The sequence below is a fragment of the Mauremys reevesii genome, linkage group 1 (genome assembly GCF_016161935.1).
Source record: "Mauremys reevesii isolate NIE-2019 linkage group 1, ASM1616193v1, whole genome shotgun sequence".
Lineage (NCBI taxonomy): Eukaryota > Metazoa > Chordata > Testudines > Geoemydidae > Mauremys > Mauremys reevesii.
In genome coordinates this window covers 91,358,114-91,378,463 of record NC_052623.1, presented here as the reverse complement: position 1 = coordinate 91,378,463, position 20,350 = coordinate 91,358,114, and positions in this window count along the sequence as shown.

Genomic DNA, 20,350 nt, shown 5'->3' with positions numbered 1-20,350 from the left:
GCAGGATAGGTATTATGACTCTACACAATTTTAGAGAGATTTGATTAAAATCACTTGTGACCCCAGGAATTCATACCTCAATACACTGAAAGTCACTGCAATCTCTGCAAAACCCTCTTTTCTGAAACATTTCTTTATGTATTGCTGTGACTATTAGAAAAAGCCTAATGATTTCTAAACAAAGTTTCATTTCCCCTCTCTTAATGCAGAGAAACAGAATAAGGTCATTATATGCGTGTGTATATGTATTGTTACCGTATAGAGAACATTATATTCTCTATTCATGCTGTACAAGAGGCAGCACAGGTCTTATTTACACAATGGTAAGATTCAGTTGCACTCCAAAGGAATTAGCTGTTTTATGTTTCAGCTGGCATTAGGGAGTAAGACTTCATTTGTATTATCTGAATTAAATTGGGGCATAGATTAAGGTTAGGTGGTTGAAGTGCAGTCTCGATAAGATCAAGGTAATACTGGCAAGATAGTTAAGCAATAAAAGGTCAAATAATTCAAACATTTTTTTCTGCACAGTGGTTATAGCACTGGAATATTTCATTATTATTAGATGTGCAGCTAATGTGTGCTGCATACTTTAATGCCAAATAAGGAGACTAGATGCTTTTCCCAAGTCTTCAATTTCTACAAAATGTACAGATGAATTATGTGAGGTGGGATAGGATGGGATGCAACAAAAAACAAAGTGAATGAGCAATGAAGTTCAACATGTCTCTAGTTCATTCCATTTAAAAATATATATTTGTTCTGCATTATTATTTAATAATCACCATAAATGATAAATGGCCCTTTGCAAATTTTAAAATGTCAAAGTCCCTTCTTGTTTGCAGTGTTGTTATAGCCATGTTGGGAGAGCTCAGATCGTATGTTAGTTATTAATATATTGTTTATTATTAATTATTAATAGTTTATATTTATATGTATATTTATAACATAATATTTTATTATTAGTAGTTATAATAAAGTTCCTGTTTGGCTTTTGGGATCACCTTAGAATGATTTATGAAATTTAATCTTAACAGTAAATTGCCTTTCAAAAGTCAACATATCCCAACTTGCTCCCAGAAATGGAAACACTGTGGTATCTGACATACAGTGGACTATTGGAGTATGTTGACTGTATGTTTCTAGTGAATCAAATGATTCTAAGGGCCTTAAACCAAAGGCTAATTACGGTATTATCCACAATTGGCTTTTATAATCCACAGAAAAGGATGCTTATATACATATATTGCACTACATGACTTTATGTGGATAAAGTATGTGAGTACCATGCCATTTTTTTAGTTCACTTTAATAAGAAATTTCTGAAATAGAATGTAAAACAGAATTAAAATACATGGGAGGGGGAATGAGGAGGTAGAAAAGCTATTTAAGCTACCATAAATTGAACATTGGTAACATACATTTTTAACATTCAATGTTATAAGACTGTAGGTCTTGCCAGCACCCTAAACATAAGTAACAGTGTAAACCAAAGGCTGTGAATCAGAGTAGGCCTGGCTTTGGCAAAATTGCAATGTACCAGGCATCAGCTAACAAAGTAAGCACATTCCTGACTAGAAAGGTCTGTCGAAAAACACAGCTCTCAAGGAACTATGTAAACACATTCTTAAAAGATGGTACACAAACACATTGGCTCCTCCCTGTCACAGGCATGCATGTTTTAGCGTACCTGTAACCATTGAGACCGGGCGCTTCGTCAATAATAAATCTAGCCAAGCACCTTTGCCACCAAATTGACCCTGCGGTCTTTCTTCATAAGTAACATCAAAGTGTGCTGAATGAATATTCTGCTCTGTCTGCTAGTGCAGCTGACATTGCAGCTCCAAAACCAGCAACACTGGCAGTAGTAACAACGCTGCAGCATCAGATACAACAACATTACACAGCACTAACAACACTATTGATCCCAACTGGTAACATATACTAGGTTTTTTTTTTAATACTCTATTGCTTACGTTTCTGGTATATGTAATTTTTAGTAAAATACAACACTCATGATCCCCTGCAATCTACTCTGTTGGGTAACTGGTTTTGAAGGCTCAGATCTTGAGAGGTACAGAATATTCACAACCATCATCGATTTCAGTGGGAATTGCAAGTGCCTGATAACTATCAGGAACAGGCCCAATGTTCTGTTCACCGACTCTTTCTAACTTATCAATACAGCACGACACAAAATGTGGCCAAGATTTTCAAAAAGAACTAGTTATTTTTGGTGCTTCAATGTTAATTTATGATCTAAAGAGATCTGATTTTCAGAAAAAGCAGCAAAGAGTCTTGTGGCACCTTATAGACTAACAGACATTTTGGATCATGAGCTTTCGTGGGTGAATACATGACATGCATCCAACGAAGTGGGTATTCACCCACGAAAGCTCATGCTCCGAAACGTCTGTTAGTCTATAAGGTGCCACAAGATTCTTTGCTGCTTTTACAGATCCAGACTAACACAGCTACCCATCTGATACCTGATTTTCAGAGCGTGTGCGTGCCTCCTTCCCGGAATCTTAGTTCCATTCTTCTTTTAAGAAAGTAAACAATGTTCTCTCTCCCTCCCCACCTCAGTTACCTTCCTAAAACTGATTCAGATTCCTTCTTCCAGAATAGAGGCTGGCTATTATAGACATGTAAATCAAACAGCAATAGCCCTGATTCAACAAATTACTTAGGACTTGTGGTTAATTTTAAGTTTCTGTTTGTTTAAATGTTCCATTGGAAATAATGGGACTTAAGCAAGTGGTTAAGTGCTTTGCTGAACTGCAGCTGATGGGAGATGTTATTGAAGTGATATTTGCAGCATGCTTAACTAAAAGATATATTTAGAAAAGGACAATTTAATAAGCAAGAGTCAATATGAATGTTTGAAAGGTAAATTGTGTTGGACAAATTAGATTACTCTTTTAATGTAATAACTAACAGTCTGGGTAAACAGAAACCAATATATTTAATATAACACAATCTTTAGAAAGCTTTTTGACAGCTTCACATGGTGAAATTTGTTGTATAAGCTCTCTAAGTAATAGTCAGATGATAATTGTTGATGAATGAGGAATTGGTTAATTGGAAAACAGGAGGTTGGAAATAAAGTTATGTACACTTGTTGTTACTTGGTGAGGAATGAAGTCCCATGGGGCTCTACACGGGGACTAGTACTTTTAGGTATTTATTTATTTATTTATGAATAGACAAAACTGTTACATGTAAAGATAGAAAAAGAATCTACATGTACTGACAAACTCAGTATTCTAAAACCTGGTCAAGTATGTAGGTGGAGCATCAGCACAAAACAATGTTGATTTTTATTGAGAGATGAAATATACAAATATAAGGACATTATGCTATCTCTTTATGAAGTAGCAGCCAGATCTGGAGTAAAGTGTCTAGTTTTGATCACCATAAACATGTTACTATATTGCCCACAGTACAGCAGGGAGTAACTAAGTTGATACCTGGAATGGTTTACATACATGGAATGAGGAGACATTGAGAGCAGAGCTGACTGAAAATTTCCAAATGGTACAGTTTTCCCTCAGAAAATGCTGATTTGACAAAATCAAAAAGCTTCATGAGAACATATTGATTTTATAGAAGTTTTCACAAGAAAATCAAAATGTTTCATTTAGATTTTTTCATCTAATTTCAGTTTGATCATTTTGGCTTTTATGTTATATTAGTACATAATAGCATATATTAAACCTTTTCAACCTTATCAAAATGAAATATTTTAGAATATTTTGTTTTGCAAATAATTAAGATTAACTTTTTGTTCCAAATCAGGAGAAACCTAAATTTCAAAATCTTGACATTTCCTGGGGAATGAAAAGTGTGTTGTGTTTTTTATTTTGTCCAGCTCTAATTTTGAGATGATGATTAATAAAAGTGACGTTGTAGAGGAGCATTGTAGCAACCAGCCAAGTGTTCAAGCCACTGCCAATTATTGGGATGGACTATCAATTATTCTGCTTGTTGCATTTAGCCATGTAGTAGGCCTTTGCAGGAACTTTGCATAACTAAGGTAAGGCAGGAGAGGTAGGTAACTATCACATGAATGAGTTTGACTCTACACTCTCTCTGACCTGCTGGGGTAAACATCTGTGGGGAAAAAAAAGGAAGTCTGGATATAGTTTAGGACTGTCATTATGGGGAAATATTGCTGCTAGAGCTAGACTAATAGATTGAAACTACTCTCTGATTTTTTTTTAATTTTTTTTTAAGTGATATGTTTTTGTAACTCCTGCTTTTGCCTAACAGTTGATTTTGTTTGGTCAGCTATGTCACACTTTTGATTGACATGTCTTTGTAACTTTTTGGGTATAAGAGGAGAATTGTGGGTCTGGGACAAGTGGATCGCTTCATGGATCTCCAGCCACAGACGGAAGGCCGGCCACTGGAAATCTGCAGCTGAATTATGCTAAGACAACTGCAGAGTTATAGGGTAACTACTAGTTTGGGGTGCTCTATAACTCATTGTGTTTGTATGTGCTTGGGACTAAATAAGGCAGAGACTTTGAGTAAAGGCATTCTGGTGAGAATGCTGGAGACTAATAAAGTGCTGGCTTTCAGTGAAAGCACTTGGTTTTGATGTGTTTGTGTCAGCCAGAGGCAAAAAGTCTCCCTTGGTTTGTCCTGAGACCACCTCACAGAGAGAAAAGTTACGGAGATCATTGGGTTTGAGGAACCCCAGGTAACAACATGAATGAAACAATTTAAGATAGTTAAGGGCTATTACAAAATGTAATATAGTTCCTATCGGTCGTTGCTGGACACACCAGAATTAAAAGTAATTACATTTAAACTGAAAAAAATGAACAAAGAATTTCAGGAAGAATCACAGAGTGACCAACAGGCACAATAGACTTTAAAAAGAAGGTGAGTAAAATTATACAAATTTCTTTAAATACTGAAGGACAATGAATTTAATAAAATAAATAAAACACATGCCTTAAATTCCAGTACTCCTATTTATTCTGCACTACTTATATATGAACAATTCCCATTAATTATAACAGGGATTGGCAACCTTTGGCACGTGGCTCACCAGGGTAAGTACCCTGGCGGGCCGGGCTGGTTTGTTTACCTGCCGCATCCGCAGGTTCGGCCAATCGCGGCTCCCACTGGCCGCGGTTCGCCATCCCAGGCCAATGGGGGCTGCGAAAAGCCAGCACATCCCTCGGCCTGCGCCGCTTCCCACAGCCTCCATTGTCCTGGGATGGTGAACCACGGCCAGTGGGAGCTGAGATTGGCTGAACCTGTGGACACAGCAGGTAATCAAACCGGCTTGGCCCACCAGAGTGCTTACCCTGGCGAGCTGCGTGCCAAAGGTTGCCAATCCCTGAATTATAATATGAATTTTGTGTGGAAAGGCTGTTCAATCAGGCCCTAACTAAAAAAGCAGCAGAAATGGCAGAGTCAGTCATTGTCCGGTTGTGCCATAAAGAAGACAGGAGGTCGTGGATGTGGGTTAATTAGGCCACAATGTTATTTGCTTAAAATATCTGGGAGAACCCAACAACCAATTGTACAATGTAGGCATCATCCTTTCCTTAATAATTTCGAAATAATCCCGAGCCAGGTTCCAGCTGTTCTGCTGCTGGGACCCCATCACCCTCCCCTTGCATGAGGTGAAAGGGGTCCATCACTGTAAATGTTCTCTCTTCTCAACACGAGTTTTAAGGGACCCTTTTAAAGGGCATTTCCCCTTTTTCTTCCAGCTAGCCAGACAAAGACCTCCTGCATGTGAAGATAGTGGTGGCCACAACCCAATGTGTGCTTTTAGATTTTAATTCTTCTCCATTTTGCAGGTTCTGCATTTCAGCTCTGCCACAGTACAGACGTCAAAGGAGAAAAAATGTAACTGAAAAATTGTAGAGAAAGGCTATTGTAAAGGATTAGATACCACACTCCAAAAGATAATGAATTCAGCTAAAAACTTTCATATTTTGAGGGTGATTTTTTAAAAGTATTTTTGTTCAACAAGCAAAGATACCTTGTACTATGAAGTTAAATCAAATATAGATTTCACCTGGAGGGAGTGAATCTGGAAATTTATGATTAAAACACCGAAGTTGAAATATCTTTATAATAACGGCCTCTATTCTGTTTTAAATTTAAAATTATTCATATAGATGCTGTTCCTCTTCTATGAGTCAGCACAGATGGACTACTTAGTATACTGGCCAAGAATGTCAAATATATCTGTAGCACACAGCAGCTTTTGTGAAGAGCTAGGCTGAAGGTGGGGTTGAATTACTAATATAGCCATGGCAATTACTTTAAGACCATATATTGAACAGATCCTGTCATTGACATGTGCTCTGCAACATCCACAGCATTCTGGCACAAAAAAAGCAAGCTTCTCTAACTGAATGTGCTTTATATAATTAATATGTCAAGGCCAGATTGTATCTTTTTTCTGCTTTGCATGGGAGGATAAAGGAAGGGAGAGTGCAAGAAGCCCATCTTCACTTGTACTCCTGATCAGTGGCCCAGAACAACTGCAGTGACTATGTTTCCCAGAGAACAAAGACTGCTTCCTCCATGAAGCCCAGAATGAGGTGTGGAAAAGGCAGGTTTAGTGCTGTTAAGTGCTGGTCCATATTCATCCATGATGGATATGGTGAACTCGCTCAAGGAAGGTAGTAGCAGGAACATTCCATTGCAAAGTAGGCACCTCTGATAATGAGTTCTGTCTTCCAGATTCAGAATTATTCCTGGAACTTCCTATGAGACACCATAGCTCTGCATCACATATGGGCCTGTCCCTTAATGGCAACATTAACTTCATGATGTTATCCATTTAAAATATTTCAATAATTGTTCTCAGCATTATGTTCTCACTCAATTAACGTTGCTGCTACTTTCAAACAAATATGGCTGGTGACATTGGATCAACATACATATACAATAAACTACTAACCCATCAAAAAAGTGAACTATTTTTCCTGACACGTTATATAAATAGGAAATGATGGCAGCAATCCAGAATTCACACTGAGATTTAATGGCACCAGATTATTTAATAGTAACTGCTCCAGTAATATGCAGAGTGACATATGACTAAATATGACAGATATTCTGAGGATAATCTAATGAACCTGGTGACTGAAAAGCAACTGCCGGTGTGGAGATCTACACCAGCTGCTGGAGCACTGTTGAAAAAGTTAGCATAAAATGGAGTTCTATTATATGACGGGAGCTCCCTCTATTGGTTATTGTTGCTGTAATTGCTATGTCACTCCCATTCTGAGTAATGAAGAAAGATCCAGGATGGTGGCTTCCGCTCATAGCTGCTTAAAGCTGGAAGGTGGTGGCCTAAAAATATGTCTAAGGGCACCAGCTGCTGGTGGGAGCTGGGCACAGGTATTAGCAATATTGCTCTTGGTATAGTTTTTCCTTTATCTTTTCCTCCTCTCCCCTAACAACAGTTGTCTTCTAGAATACCTTTATTAAGGTCCTGATCCTGCAAGCAGTTCTGCATTGGCTAATACTATTGGCTTCTGTGAGGCTCCACAAGGATCCATCTGCATCTAACAGTGTGTAGGATTAGTACCTTAATTAGGAGAGTGAGAGAGAGACAGTGGTGAGAGCCAAGACTCCCTTTGCTTATGTTTGTGAGAGCCCTTCTCACAAAAATAGTTTTGTTTTGTTTCCATTTCACTGTTGGTACATTTAGCAGTATGAAATACACCTCTACCCCAATATAATGCAACCCAATATAACACAAATTCGGATATAATGCTGTTAAGCAGAGCTCGGGGAGGGGGCTGGGGGGGCTGCATGCTCCGGCGGATCAAAGCAAGTTCAATATAACACGGTTTCACCTATAACGAGGTAAGATTTTTTGGCTCCCGAGGATGGCGTTATAGCAGAGTAGAGGTGTATTTAAGTGGGAGTCTCTCTCTCAATTATAGTGTGTCTCTTTAGCTAGCCATTTGATTTCAGGGCACTGGAGTGAGAATTCCCACTCTACATGTCATGTTTGCTGTCTTGTGTAGGGAAGGTGTTGTATCCTTGGGGCAGCCGGTGTAGGAAGCAATCACTTGAGGCCAGAGAACAGGCAGCTAACCAAAACCTCCATTTTATTTACATATATACAGAGCTCCTCAACCGGTTGAAACCGGTTGAGCTAACCAATAATAATCTAACTCAGTTGCCATAGCAACAAAACCATGACAACCAAATACACAACATATTCCTCCCCCCCTAATAAGAACATCCCCTAAATAAAACACACACTAGACTAGAGAAGGAGGGTAGACTGCCTCCATTCCCGGCTAAACCCTGGGGATTATTTTGCCCCATAACCGTGGGTTCGCCCTAGCTAAAGATCCAGCCGATGAGGAGGTCTTCTGTCTCTAGGTGGATTACGGCGAACCACTGGTGTTGTTGCACCCGAAAGCACTAGGGGCTCAGGGTCCGCAGCACGAACAGGTGAGGAGGGGGTATCAGCTCGTGCTGGGCAAAGGGGTATCTCAGCTGCCGGCAGTAATGGAGGAGAACAGTCAGAAACAGGTGACTCGTGATTCGATCCCTCACCAGAAGAGGTGAAGTCAGACCCCTCAACTGCAGATGGGTCCTGAGGACTGGCATGACCTGGCAACAGCTGATCTACATGTTGCCGCCAGGTAAGATTCTCTGCAGTCCGGACTGTGTAGGAAACAGGTCCTGTTTGAGTGATGACTGTGGCCGGAACCCATTTAGCTCTGGAAGTATAATTCCGAGCCAAAACTGGCTGTCCCGGGCTAAAGGTTCGGTCTTTTGCTCTGGGTGCCCATCTGATGACTTGATATTGCTGCTGATGTTGCACAATTTGTCGGGGTTCAGAAGGTTTCAGCAGATCAAAGCAAGTGCGCAGCTGTCGTCCCATCATTAGAAAGGCCGGAGATGCGTGGGTCGTAGCATGAGGTGTGTTTCTGTAGGAAAGTAAAAAGGTATCCAGACGCTTTTGAATGGAGTGATGTCCCCTTGCTGATTTCAAAGCGTTTTTCATGGTCTGCACAAATCTTTCAGCTAATCCGTTGGTGGACGGATGATATGGTGCTGACGTGATGTGGTGTATCCCATTTGCTTTCATAAAATTTTGAAACTCCTGAGAAACGAACTGTGGTCCGTTGTCGCTCACAAGTTGTTCTGGCAGACCAAAACGACTAAAGAGTCCTCGTAGTTTTTGGATAGTACTCTCTGCAGAAGTGGACTGCATTATAGAGACTTCTGGCCATTTAGAATGGGCATCTATTGCCACCAAGAACATGCTTCCTTCAAGGGGGCCAGCAAAGTCAACGTGAATATGTTGCCACGGCTTTTCAGGCCAGTCCCATGGGTGTAGGGGTGCCCACTGGGGTGCATTCCTCACACCCTGACATGACATACAAGCTTTTGCCTTCTCTTCAATAGCGCTGTCCAGTCCAGGCCACCAAAAATAGCTTCGTGCAATTTCCTTCATGCGCACTATTCCACAGTGACCGGAATGTAGCTGTTCTAACATCTGTGATCTCAGTGGTGGTGGAATAATGACACGTCTCCCCCACAACAAACAACCAGATTGGACCGATAACTCCGTCCGCTTGGACGTGTAGGGAACAAGGTCGGATGAGACCGGAGAGGTTTGTCGAGATGTTCCATGCATCACCAGGTCCATAACGTGGGACAATACTGGGTCAACGCGAGTTGCCTTCTTTATCTGAGTAGCAGTGATGGGTGTATTCTCTACCTGTTCAAAGTAGAAGATTTCCTTGTGGGCACTATCATGGTGTTTGACCGGCAAAGGCAACCTTGAGAGGCCATCTGCATTGCCGTGTAGAGTGGATTTCCGATATTTGATTTCATATGTGTGTGCTGAAAGTAACAATGCCCAACGTTGCATACGACTAGCAGCTAATGGGGGAATGCCTGTGTAAGGTCCAAAAATTGATGTCAGAGGTCGATGGTCTGTGAGAAGAGTAAATTTTCGCCCAAACAGGTACTGATGAAACTTCCGAATTCCAAAAACAATTCCTAATGCCTCACGTTCGATTTGGGCGTAGTTAGTTTCTGCTTTGCTTAGAGTGCGTGAAGCAAAAGCAATAGGTCTCTCTTCTCCTGAAGGCATAATATGTGACACGACTGCTCCCACTCCATAAGGGGAGGCATCGCAGGCCAATTGCAGTGGTAAGGATGGATCAAAGTGCGTTAGAACTTCAGAATTTAGCAATGCATCCTTAGCTTTGTTAAACGCCACATCACAGGCTTCAGTCCACTTCCAGGCCTTGTTCTGCCCAAGGAGCTCATGAAGTGGTTTTAGCAGTGTGGCTAACTGTGAGATGAACTTTCCATAATAGTTCAGGAGTCCTAGAAACGAGCGCAGCTGGCTTACATTTCGAGGTGGGGGAGCCTCCACAATAGCTTTAACTTTTGCAGGGGCCTTATGAAGACCTGCAGAATCAACGATGTGTCCCAAATATTCAACAGAGGGCTTGAAGAATTCACACTTGTCTTTGCGAACTCGTAGGCCATACTCTTCCAGTCTTTGTAGGGTAGCCTCTAAATTCTTTAAGTGATCCTCTTCATTTCTTCCAGTGACCAGGATATCATCCAGATAGCACTGAACTCCTGACAAGCCACACAAGATCTGGTCCATAGCCCTCTGGAACAGGGCGGGAGCAGATGTTATTCCGAAGGGTAGACGACAGTATCGATAAAGCCCCTTATGAGTCACAATAGTCAACAGCTCTTGGGACTTTTCATCGACGTGCATCTGTAAATATGCTTGACTCAGATCAATCTTACTGAACTTTTGTCCCCCAGCCAGGCCTGCAAAGAGGTCATCGATGTGGGGAAGTGGGTATTGCTCTGCACACAACACTGGGTTGACAGTGACTTTAAAATCACCGCAAATCCGGAGAGAGCCATCTTTCTTCACGATTGGAACGATAGGAGTGGCCCATGAGCTATGGGTAACTGGTATTAGGACTCCATTGGTGACCAGGCGCTCCAGGTCTGCTTCAACTTTTGGCCTGATGGCATATGGCACAGTTCGGGCTTTCAGATATTTTGGTGGACTGCCAGGTTTAATGTTCAATGTCACAGTGATTCCCTTCATACTTCCCAAATCATCTGCAAAAACAGCAGCATGTTTCCTTAGTATAGGGGTTAGACTGGTTTCTTCTTTAGTCATCCGGTGCACTTCTGCCCAGTTCAGTTGAATCTTCCCAAGCCAAGACCTACCCATTAAGGCTGGGTAGTTACCTCTCACCACAAACAGTGGCAATTTAGCCACCTGTCCATTGAGCTCCACCTTAACATCAATAGTGCCCAGCATAGGCACAGCTTCTCGTATCGTCTTCAGAACAGTTTTTGTTGCCTTAAGCGGAAGATGCTGTAGCTTTTCTTTATACACAGTCTCGGAGATCAGTGAGACGTCTGCACCGTGTCCAGTTCCATGCGTATCGTTTGCCATCCAATAACGGGGTTACCCAGTATTCATGTGAGCCCATTGCCAAAGACAAAACATGCAGTGGCACTTCCTCTTGCGATGAGGTGTCACCTTGATCATCCTGGGTCTGCTCTAGGGTATGCAGGGTTCCTCTTTTTGTCGGCCAGACCACAGGCCTCTTTTTCTTTTGTTTACAGGCACACTGAATGTGTCCCTTTTTGCCACAGTGTCGACACACCAGGTCCTTACACCAGCATTCTGATGCCTGGTGACCCGGCTTACCACAGCGGTAACATTCTTGACTCTGCACAGTTTTGTGGGTCGGTTCTTGTGACACTTTTTGCACCCTAGGGGGTGCACCGATGTATTGTGCCTCCCTTGTAGCCAGTTCCATGGAGACAGCAATATCAACAGCCTTCTGTAATGTAAGCTGAGCCTCTGTCAGTAGGCGCTTCCGTATAGCTTCACTGTACAGGCCACACACTAACCTGTCACGCAGGGCATCATGTAACATTTCTTTAAATTCACAGTGTTCTGCTAGCTTTTTTAAAATGGCTACAAATTGTACAACTGTTTCATCTTCCTTTTGGTCTCTTTTGTGGAACCTATATCTTTCAGCAATTACCAGTGGTTTTGGGGAGAAATGAGACCCCAGGATTTCCACAATGTCACTGTAAGATTTAGTCTCAGGCTTAACAGGGTGTAGTAAGCTGCGTAGCAGAGAGTAGGTTTTAGCCCCTACAACAGTTAAGAATATTGGCACCTTCTTTGCTTCTGTAATGTCATTTGCAATACCAAAAAGCACAAAACGCTCAGTATAAACATGCCACTGCTCTGTATTCTCATCAAAAGGCTCCAGGGGCCTGGTCAGAGTAGCCATGATTTTTAGTTTCACTTTCACAGTCAGTGCAAAGAAGCAGCTTTTTTCCTTTGTTTGGTCTTTACCTTGACTTCTACTTCCTTCTGTTACTGGAGCAGCACCGGAGTCCCATCCTCGTCGCCAGTGTTGTATCCTTGGGGCAGCCGGTGTAGGAAGCAATCACTTGAGGCCAGAGAACAGGCAGCTAACCAAAACCTCCATTTTATTTACATATATACAGAGCTCCTCAACCGGTTGAAACCGTTTGAGCTAACCCATAATAATCTAACTCAGTTGCCATAGCAACAAAACCATGACAACCAAATACACAACAGAAGGATGGAAGATGGATCCACATGAGAATATGAGAAATTGGTTAAGTAGCTGAGGAGCAAGTGAACTGAGCTACAGGAATGGGAGATCCCCTTTAGAATGACACTTCATGAGAGACGTAATCCTCAGTGATGGATTCAGGTGTCTTGATGCCAACTCTGATATCTCTAGGCTCTATTGTACTTATTTTTTATATTTTAAAATAAAAAAAATATTTTAGTGTATTTTTCATTTACTGCAAGAGAAGGGAGAACACACTCCTGTAGAAATTCAGAACCAGCCGGGGCGGGGAGTGAGGGGGTGGAAAGGGAAGGGGAAGTATGACTAGAAAAAAATCCCTCCCACACACCAGAAATGGAAGTAGGATTTATTCTAGGAAAAAAAAACAAATGCCTCTATTACTTTTCCTCTTCCTCCAGTCACTGTACTGGGTCCTCCAACCAAGGAATGACTCCAGCAACCACCTTTGTTTCTTCTCATCACTTTGACAATCAGGAGCCTGAAACTGAAATGAGTCTTGCCAATTTCACCACTGCCCACAGGATTCTCATTTACAGCAGTGAACCTGATGACATCCTTGCTCATTCTGCTGCTGCTTAGGCGCAAGAGCTGAAGCACTGGAGCGCTTGGTGCTGACTCAGCAAAACAGCACTGCACTGATTCACACTTGATTCATGTTTCTAAAAATCACCTCTGTAATCAGCAATTCAGCAGAAACTTAAATTCTGTAGAAAGTGATCACATCTCAGGAACTGCTTCCCTCTCACTCCTGACAAATAGGCATCTGTTTTGTTTTGTTGTTTTGTTTCATTTTCAACCAAGGACTGAATTACATAATATTCTGCGGTAACTGGAGATACGATACCATCCCGTAAATATAGTCTGATGTATGATACAAGACATGAAGGACTACAAAGCAGATTACAGTTAAGCCAAAAGGACATGCATAAAATGAGACAGGCAAAACAGGGATGGCTCGAGTCTCTTCAGATCTTTGGCTATGTCAAACCTAAGCATCCTATTTCAGTGACTCCTGGTTCTGTGGTTGGGAGTTGTTCTCTCCCTTCCCCATAGATTAGGACAAGACAGTGGAGCGTCAATGATATTTCCTGTCTTTGACAGATATTTTCTCTCTGGACACACAGCTAGACATATAGTGCCTTTTTAGATAAGGCTCCAGGCTGAACAAAGAAGCTGATCCATTGGCCAAGTAGTGGAACTGAAGAAAAGGGAAGTGCTGTAGCTGGCATTGGGAATGAATAGTACTTGGGTGGAGGAAGAAATGATGTTTTGGGGATCACATCAGACATAGAGACATGTAAAGGCTCTCTTTGCTCTCAGATGTATCCCCCTGCCAAATTTCAAAGCTCTGCTCCAAACTTCTGAGGTGCTAGACATAAGAAATGCTCAAAGAAATGACAGGTTTCAGAGTGGTAGCCGTGTTAGTCTGTATCAGCAAAAACAATGGGGAGTCCTTGTGGCACCTTAGGGTATGTCTACACTACAAGACTATTTTGAATCAACTTAATTCGAGTTTGTGGAATCGACCTTATGAAGTCGAAGTTGTGTATCCACACTAAATACACTAGTTCGACTGTGTGAGTCCACAGTAACGGGGCCAGTGTCGACTTTGGAAGCGGTGCACAGTGGGAAGCTATCCCACAGTTCCCGCACTCCCCGCTGCCCATTTGAATTCTGGGATTTCCCCCCAATGCATGCTGGGGGGAAAAATGTGTCGAGGGTGGTTTTGGGTAACTGTCATCATTGAACCGTCAATCACGCCCTCCCTCCCTCCCTCCCTCCCTCCCTGAAAGCGCCTGCGGGCAATCTGTTCGTGCACTTTTCTGCTCAGTGACAGCGCGGGCGCCACAGCACTTTGAGCATGGATCCCGCTGCAGTTATGGCCGTTGTCAACTCCTCGCACCTTATCGTCCACCTCTTCCACAGTCAGCTGCTGAGAAATCGGGCTACTTTTCAATGGTGCTGCGAGCACTGGTGGACCATGGGGGACGTTTTACCAACATCAACGTCGGGTGGCCAGGCAAAGTTCATGACGTGTGTGTTTTCAGGAACTCTGGTCTGTTTAGATGCCTGCAGGAAGGTAGTTTCTTCCCGGACCACAAAATAAGTCTTGGGGATGTGCAGATGCCTATAGTGATAATCGGGGACCCAGCCTACCTGCTAATGCCCTGGCTCATGAAGCTCTGTGCAGGCGCCTTGCACAGTGACAAGGAACTCTTCAAGTACCAGCGAGCAGTGAGCAGCGTGACCTGTGACTGTTCAGTTTCTTTACAGAGAAGCTGAACCTGCCCCTGTTTCTTTACCAAGTTACTGTTGACTAGCATCTGCAGTTACATACCCCGCCCACCCCGCTTCCACAACTTCCAACACACATTTAAAAATAAAATACATGTTCCACTGTAACTTTACAAAGGTTTCTTTATTGATGACTTTGTGTTACAGGGTTGAAACTGTGCTGGGTAGGGTGTGCAGTGATGTAAAGACCGCCTGTAAACTCGAGGAATGACAGGCTCCTGCTCCCAGAGCGGTCTGCAGTGCCGGATTGGATGTTTCAACGGAGCCTGCCATCTCTCCTTTTTGGGACTCTGTGTGCGGGGGCTATGTGGCCTTTTGGCGGGGGAGGACGGATACAGATTCCTCTGCTGCGTGGCTCTGTGGTCCAGGACAGGGACCGTTGCATGAGATCTGTAACCCCCCTCCCCCGCTACAAAGTCACGTACCCCCCCACCCACACAGAACCTGCAAACCACCTCCCATACCGACCAGGGTGCGTACTGACTGCAGTGTGTGTGTGACCTGCTCCTGATCCTGCCCCCATGTCTGTACCCTGGTAAAGGTGATTGTCCTGTCAAATTACCAACCCCCTTCCCCCCCTTCAAACACAGTCTCCTCTAAAAGAACATGACGGAAACAGTAATTAACAGAAAAGTATTTTTTATTATCAACTAGACAGTTAGGGGATGAAACTGGGATGGGGGCTTGGGTGAGGCGGGAAGGAAAGGACTTCTCAAAATTTAGGCTATGAGAGCTTTTCGGTACTTGAGCACTCTGCTGGGGTGCAGTGACAGTTTACACGGCCTCTGGCGCCCCTCCTTCTGGTTATTTTGGGTGAGGGGAGTATGGGACTTTGTGGCGGGGGAGGGCAGTTGCAGATACACTGCAGGAGGGCTCTGTCCTCCTGCCTGAGGTCCTGCAGAACATGCACAAGGCACAGGAGCATGTCCGTTTGCTCCCTCATTAGTCCAAGCAGCGTTTGAGTCGACTGCTTGTCTTCCTCACGCCACCTCTCTTCCCGTTCGCTGTGTGAGCGCTGGTACAGAGAGAGGGTCTCCCTCCACTGGCTCTGCTGGTCCGCCTCGGCTCGGGAGCACCCCATAAGTTCAGCAAACATCTCGTCCCCTGTCTTTTTCTTTCGCCGCCTAATCTTTGCCAGCCTCTGTGAGGGGGAAGCTGTGGCAGGTCTGGAGACAGTCGAAGCTGTGTGATGGGAAAAAGGGAGTGAATTCCTTGCAAAGATAAATGTTTGCGAACAATGAACACAGTCTAGTCTGTCTCTGTGAATTCTGGGTTGAGATCCCAGTGCCTGATGGGGCAAAAACCATTTTCGCGGGTGGTTCTGGGTAAATGTCGTCAGTCATCCCTTCCTCCGGGAAAGCTACAGCAGACAATCATTTCAAGCCCGTTTTCCCTGGATTGCCCTGGCAGACGCCACAGCATGGAAACCATGGAGCCTATTTTGCCTTTTGTGCCTGTCACCGTATGTGTACTAGATGCCGCTGACAGAGGCGGTCCAGCAGCGCTACACAGCAGCATGCTTTTGCTTTTGCATGATAGCAGAGATGGTTACCAGCCATACTGTACCATCTACCATACCATAAATTGGTAATAAGATGGGCATGGTTACCAGTCCTTTTGCACTGCACCATTTGCTGCTGTCATAAGTGCCCCTGGCTGAGATCAGCCAGGGGCGCAAAAGCCAAAATTGGGAATGACTCCCTGAGTCAATTCCTCCTTTTTGGTATGTAAAAATAGAATCAGTCCTGCCTAGAATATGGGCAAGTGTACTAGAGAACCACTGTATCAGAGAACCAGAGAGCACAGATGCTCTGTGTCAGATCCTGCATAGATTATGAGCTGAATGCTATTCACAGGGGGTGCTCCTGCAACAACCCCACCTGTTCATTCCATTCTTCCCCAGCCTTCCTGGGCTACCGTAGCATTGTCCCCCCACTTGTGTGATGAAGTAATAAAGAATGCAGGAATAAGACACAGTGCCTTGTTAGTGAGAAATGAGTGGAAGGCAGCCTCCAGTTGCTATGATAGTCCAGATAGGACATTAAGGAGTGTGGAGGAGAGGAGCCCAGCATCCTGCTGCTAGTCCAGGGGCAATTGAATCTTTTCTTTACACATGAAGGGTGGGGGCTGATGAAGCTCAGCCCCCTGTTGCTATGATGAGGACGGTTACCAGCCATACTGGACCATCTACCAGGAAAAATTAGGGCCAGGCGCCCTTGATCGACCTCACTGATGCTAGTACGCATGGTTACCAGTCCTTTTGCACTGCCCCAGGTGCCAATAGGCTGATGATGACGATGGATATCAGTCATATTGTACCGTCAGCCACCCATGGCGGGGGGGGGGGAGTGAGGATGTCGGTGTTCAGTGCTGCAGCATCACATCTATCTTCAGCATTCAGTAAAGATACGGTGAGATGTAAAAGAGTCAACAGAGGATTGTTTTCCCTTTCACTTCTGGGGGTGGGGAGGGGTGCGTAAATTGCCGAGCTATGCCCTGACCCACCGCGGACACTGTGTTTGACCCTAGAAGCATTTGGAGCTCAGCCAAGAATGCAAATGCTTTTCGGAGACAGCAGGAACTGTGGGATACCTTGCGTCCTCAGTCCCCCCTCCCTCCATGAGCGTCCATTTGATTCTTTGGCTTTCCGTTACGCTCGTCACGCAGCAGCGTGCTGAGTCTGTGCTATGCCGTCTGTCCGGAGTTTTTTGAAAAATACTTTGGACCAGGCGTAACATTACAGTAATTCCCCTAATTAGATGCAGGACTCTCCGAGCGAGATCACCCTGAGGACGGTCACTGAAGGAGACAGAGAGCGCATGCTGCGTGAAAGCCAGCACAAACCAGGGCCCTATGCAGCCGTGCTCGGGGAGGCAATGCTCCCTGAGTACCTCATGAAAGCCTCGCGCGGAAAAGTGTGCTGCCACGGAGCACCCAATAAGGCAGCTCTCCCCAGGAACCTCCTGCGGAGGCTTTTCGATTACCTCCAGGAGAGCTTCGTGGAGATCTCCCAGGAGGATTTCTGTTCTATCCCCATATATAGAGAGACCTCCTTTTCACATACTTCAGATTCCTGTTATATTAAGAATAAAAGTTTACATTGTTAAAGCACTTACCGAGTGATCCTTCCCCTGATTCAGGGTCCGGGTTAATGGCCGGGGAGGGTTGGTAGGGGATCTCCGTGACGGTGATGAAGAGATCCTGGCTGTCGGGGAAACCAGCGTTGTAAGCGCTGTCACCTGCCTCGTCCTCCACAAACCCTTCCTCATCTTCCCCGTACGCGAACATCGCCGAGGAACTGGCTGTTGACACTGTCCCATCATCAGAGTCCATGGTCACTGGTGGGGCAGTGGTGGCAGGCTCCGTAGCGTCCGTTTGCCGCTTTGATTTTTTGGTAGCCTTGTCTGGGGTCCTTGATTTTCACACGGCGCTGCGTGGCATCCCGGCTGTATCCTCTGTCTCTCATGGCTTTGGAGACCTTCTCGTAGGTCTTTGCATTCCGTTTTTTGGAGCGCAGCTCCGAAAACACAGACTCCTCGCCCCACACACCGATCAGATCCAAGAGTTCCCGGTCAGTCTATGCTGGGTCCCTCTTTCTATTCAGAGATTACATGAACTCCTCTGCTGGAGAGCTCTGCATCGCTGCCGGTGCTGCTGAGCTCGCCCCGATGTCCAACCACGAAATGAGATTCTAACTGTCCAGACAGGAAAAGGAATTCAAATTTTCCCGGGACTTTTCCTGTGTGGCTGGTCAGAGCATCCAAGCTCGGACTGCTGTCCAGAGCGTCAACAGAGTGGTGCAGTGTGGGATAGCTCCTGGAGCTAGTAAGTTTGATTTGCATCCACACCTAGCCTAATTCGACATAGCCATGTCGAATTTAGCGCTACTCCCCTCGTCGGGGTGGAGTACCGAATTCGAACTAAAGAGCCCTCTAGGTCGAATTAAATGGCTTCCTGGTGTGGACGGGTGCACGGTTAATTCGAATTAACGCTGCTAAATTCGAATTAAAGTCCTTGTGTGGACCGGACCAGGCCTTAGAGACTAATAAATTTATTTGGGCATAAGTTTTGTGGGCTAGAACCCATTTCATCAGATACATGAAGCGAAAAATACAGGAGCAAGTATAAATACATGAAAGGATGGGGGTTGCTTTACCAAGTGTGAGGTCAGTCTAACGAGATAAATCAATTAACAGCAGGATACCAAGGGAGGAAAAATAACTTTTGAAGTGGTAAGGGAGTGGCCTATTACAGACAGTTGACAAGAAGGAGTGAGTAACAGTAGGGAGAAATTAGTATTGGGGAAATTAAGTTTAGGCTTTGTAATGACCCAACCACTCTCAGTCTTTATTCAGGCCTAATCTTATGGTATCCAGTTTGCAAATTAATTCCAGTTCTGCAGCTTTGTTTTTGAAGATTTTTGGTGAAGAATTGCCACGTTTAGGCCTGCTATTGAGTGAGCAGAGAGATTGAAGTGTTCTCCTACTGTTTTTTTAACATTATGAGTCCTGATGTCAGATTTGTGTCCATTTATTCTTTTGTGTAGAGACTGTCCAGTTTGGCCAATGTACATGGCAGAGGGGCATTGCTGACACATGGTGGCATATATCACATTGGTATATGTATAGGTGAATGAGCCCTGGATGGTGTGGCTGATGTGGTTAGCTCCTATGATAGTGTCCCTTGAATAGATATGTGAACAGAGTTGGCATCGGGGTTTGTAGCAGGGTTTGGTTCCTGGGTTGGTGTTTTTGTTGTGTGGTGTGGAGTTGCTGGTGAGTATTTGCTTCAGGTTGGGAGGCTGTGTGTAGGTGTGTAGGACTGGCTTGTCTCCCAAGAAATGAGAATGTTTGAGTGCTATTTTCTCCCTAACATTTTTCTCAAAATGACTGCTTGTTTTTTATTTTTTTTACTAAAACGTAAAATATCAACCTGAGGCAGAAACCAAACATGGAAAATTTCAGCCCAAAGGGAGTTAGGGCTTGGCAATGTATAAGCAATTAATCACATGGTTAAAATGGGATGTGTGAGGTAGTCTTAATAATGGTTGTTACTAGCATCCAAAGGAGTTTAGTTCAGTGCTTTGTCATTGAAAACAAAGTAAGGAAACATTTCAGATGGCAACCTACGACTACATTTTTTCAAATTTGTAGCAACCCGGACAAGCTTGTTAATCATAATGTTGCAACATTTGCATCCTAACATTATGATGTTCCATTAGGAAGCCACCATACAATGCACCAAAACCTTATTGTGTCATCACATTGATGAAACCTCATCTCCTGATGATGCAGTGTGATACTATATCTTTCTGCAGGCTCCAAGCTTGTTTCCCATCCTGCAAAATAGACTTTCAGCATGTTATGACCTAACAATAATATTCCTAGCTTAATATTGTCAGCAAAAATAAG